The sequence below is a fragment of the Pristiophorus japonicus genome, unplaced genomic scaffold, assembly GCF_044704955.1.
Source record: "Pristiophorus japonicus isolate sPriJap1 unplaced genomic scaffold, sPriJap1.hap1 HAP1_SCAFFOLD_109, whole genome shotgun sequence".
Taxonomy (NCBI): domain Eukaryota; kingdom Metazoa; phylum Chordata; class Chondrichthyes; family Pristiophoridae; genus Pristiophorus; species Pristiophorus japonicus.
Genome location: NW_027250745.1, coordinates 739875 through 743973, shown reverse-complemented (window position 1 = coordinate 743973; position 4099 = coordinate 739875).

Genomic DNA, 4099 nt, shown 5'->3' with positions numbered 1-4099 from the left:
GACTAATGGGTAGCACTTTCAAAGAGCCTACACAATCATGATGGTTCGAATGGCCTCATTCTGTGCTGTGTCATTCTGTGATTGCTTTTAAATGTAATTAGTTGAGTAATATATGACTTGGTTTAGTATTAACTGTTATGGGTTACCATCCTTACTTTTACTGACTTGTTATAAGGGATAGAATAATGCATCGGGTTTTGGTTTGGTCAATAATGTGAACGTTGTTGGTAATAAAATCATTGATATCAGGCATGTGGCAAAAGCGACTAAAGAAAGGCTTACTGTTTGTGTACATAATGTCATGGAATCTGAGCAAGTAGATGGGGCCTTGGTTTCATATCTCACAAAAGAGAGCATTATGGACGTTGGCCCACTCCCTCAGTACTGCACTGGAGTGCCAGCCTCGAGCATATGCTGAAGTCTGTGGTGTGGGGCTGGAACCTCTGACATTCCGCCAATGAAGTGAGTGCTCCCATTGAGTCACAGCTGACACTTTGGTGCCAGATCTCGATGTCGAGTGCTTACAGTCGGAATTATCCCCCATGCCCTCCCTGTTTGGAGAAATCGGCCTGCTTTATTTGGTTATTCTATGCAGATCTTGCAGAAAAGGTCAATGGTATTGAGGAGCTATTGTTTTTGAAGCCTGGGAAATATTTTCTTTGTTAACCATACCATTGTTGATAGCAGCGTATAGTGTTGCTGGAAGAGTACAAGAAAGTTCCATTGGTACAGGGTTTCTTTTATTTATCCGTTTATGGGATGTGGCCGTCGCTGGCAAGGCCGTGATTTATTGCCCATCCCTAACTGTCCTTGAGAAGGTGGTGGTGAACCGCCTTCTGCATCCGTTGTTCTCGGTACAACTGAATGGCTCGGTAGACCTTTTCAGAGATCACTTAGACCTAAACTAAATCTGGATCCGCGCTCTTGGTCTGGAGTCACAGATATATGCCAGACTGGGTAAGTACGGTAGATTTCACTGTAATGAAGGAGTTTAATAGATGGGCTTTTAAGACAATCCGGAAATGTTGTTTTCACTATTACGGTAGCTTTCTGGTCACAATTACTGCCAATAGCTTTTTATTGCAGATTTAATTAAATAACTGTACTGAAATGCCCCGGCTGCCATAGTGGGCTTTTATATCTCCAGGTCATTATTGGATTATTAGTCCAGTAACATAACCACTATGCGACCGTTCTCGGTTATGTGAATCGAAATGACTAACTGGCAAGAAACAGGTTAAAGATACCTGGGAACAGGAGGAGGTAACCCGTCTGTTTATATTTCACGGGATGCCAAAAGCGTTGAGAATAAAGCAGTGATATCCTTTTCATTCCTCCGCGCCCTGTAGGAAGGTGAACAGGGGTTGACGCTGCTCGTGACGCAATCTGCTATAACCCCTCATTTCCCCTTCAACAACAACCCTGAAAACATCAGTGAACTCCCCGACCATCAACAAGCGTCTCTCACTCAAATACTTGGTAGTTTATCATTAGGTACCAACCCACTGTATCCATCTGGTAATATTGTTGTCGAGATAGGATTACTTTTTCTCCGTAGAAAACAATGTCCTTCAAATTAAAACTTCTTGAATTATATAATTTTTACACAAATATATCTAACTATAATCTCCGGGCTCTAGGTCAGCACGATCATAGAATCATAGAAATTTACAGCACGGAAAGAGGCCATTTTTGACCTATCCTGTCTCCGCAGGCCGACCAAGAGCTATCCAGTCTAACCCAACCTTCAAGCTCTGGATCCGTATTCCTGTGGGTTACAGCAGTTTAATTGCACATGCAATGCTCTTTTTAAATGTGGTGAGCATCTCTACCTCTACCTTCCTTTCAGGCAGTGCGTTCCAGACCCCCACCACTCTTGGCATGAATACATTTCCCTTCAAATCCCCTCTAAACCGAAAACCAATTACTTTAAGTCTGTGTCCCTGGTTGTTGGCCACACTGCTAAGGCAAACATCCACTCTATCTCGTCCCTTCATAATTTTATACACCTCAACAATGTCTCCCTTCTCTGTTCGAAACCAACCAACCGCAGCCTATCCAATCTTGCATCATAGCCAACATTCTCCAGTCCAGGCAACATCCTCTTAAATATCCTCTGTACCCTCTCTTGTGCAATCACATCTTTCCTGTTGTAGATGTGCAGGAATTGCACTCTAACTGTGGCTGAACCAGTGTTTTATGCAGTTGAAGTACAACCGGTCTGCTCTTATATTCATCGGTGATACTCTCAGTGAGACTGAATTAAATGTTCAGTTTGTAAATAGTGGTTGAAGAAGAAGTAAAGCAAATCATTTTGTTGGTGTATGTTCCGATTGGGGAATTGGTACCCGTATCACTGAGTGTGTCACGTGTTCACTACGAGTTGGCCTATTGATACGATTATATATTTAACTATCTCTTCAATGAAGTATATATGAGAAATAACAGGTTATTCTGCATCAGCAGAGGGGAGAAATCTCTAATCTTCTCCCATGGGACCTTGTATGTCCATTATTTCCTGAGCCATGATCTGACGTCTTATTCGAAAGCAATGGGCCAATGAGTTCTCTGTCAGTCCTGCGACAGAATACGATTAAATGTCCAAATTCAGAAAGTGGCGTGAATTATCGATACATTTGAATAATTACGGAGAGGTAAAGACACACTTTTGCACCGTGCTTGCATAACACAATTCAGACACCTTGTGTACTAGAATATATCCACACCTGCCATACCAAACCAGTGCGATCTCATGGGACAGGCAAACAAGCAGAAACAAACACTCCAATTTGGGGGGAAAAATCTATGAAATTCCTCTGGGTACAATCTCTGTTATACAGAAGATCACTCTAACCGTGAATTCCCTGACATCCAGCTCTCAGTTGAAGGACTTTAGCGAAATTGCATTCACCACATGAAATGACACCTTGTTCCAGATGTCCATTAATTACCCGGTAAATAACCAGCTCCTTATATCTAAGCTAGTGCTAGCCTTATACAAGTTAAATGTGCGACCGCTGGGTCTGGTTCAGACTGGGACAGCGGCTGATTAGGGAGGGTCTGTTTCAGACTGTGACGGGGGCTGATGAGAGATGGTCTGGTTCAGACTGGGGCAGGAGAATGATTAGTGATTTTCTAATTCAGACTGGGACAGGGACTGATTCGGGAGTTTATGGTTCAGACTGGGACAGGAGTGATTGGGTATTTCTGATTCCGACTTGAACAGGGACAGATTAGCGAGTTTCTGGTTCAGTCTGAGACAAGGACTGATTAGATAAGGATCTGCTTTGGTCTGGGAAATGGACGAATAAGGGAGATTCTGTTTCAGACTGGGACAGGCACTGATTAGAAGGGTCACGTTCAGTCTGGGAAAGGGAACGATAAGGGTGTTTCGGGTTCAGACTGGGACAGCGAAAAATAGGGAGGCTTTGGTCCAGACAGGGATAGGGACTGAATGGGGAGCTTCTGGTTCAGACTGGGAGCGGGGATTATTATGGAGTTGATGGTTAAGTCTGGGACAGACTGGAACAGGTATTCTGGTTCAGACACGGACAGGGACAGATTAGGAAAGGTGTAGTTCAGACTGGGACAGGGCTGATTCGTGAGTTTCTGGTTCAGCTTGTGACAGGGTCTGATTTCGGAGTTTCTGGCTCAGTCTGGGACAGGAACTGATTAGGGAGCTTCTGGTTCAGACTTTGACACTGTCTGATTTGGGACGGTCTGCTTCAGATAGAGACAGGGATTGATTAGGGAGTTTCTTGTTCAGTCTGGGATTGGGACTGATCACACAGTTTCTGGTTCAGACTGGGCAGGCAATGATTAGAGAGATTCTGGTTCAGCCTGGATAGGGTCTGGTTAAGGACGGACAGGTTCAGCGTACGACAGGGACTGATTCTCGAGTTTTTTGTTCAGACTAGGATAGGACTGATTAGGAATATTTTGCTTCATTCTGGAACAGTGACTGATTCGGGAGTTTCCAGTTCAGACTGCGACAGTTGCTGATTAGGGAGTTTCTGTTTCAGTGTGTGAGAGGAACTGATAAGGGAATTTCAGGTTCAGTCTGGAACAGGGACTGATTAGTGAGTTTCGGATTCAGTCT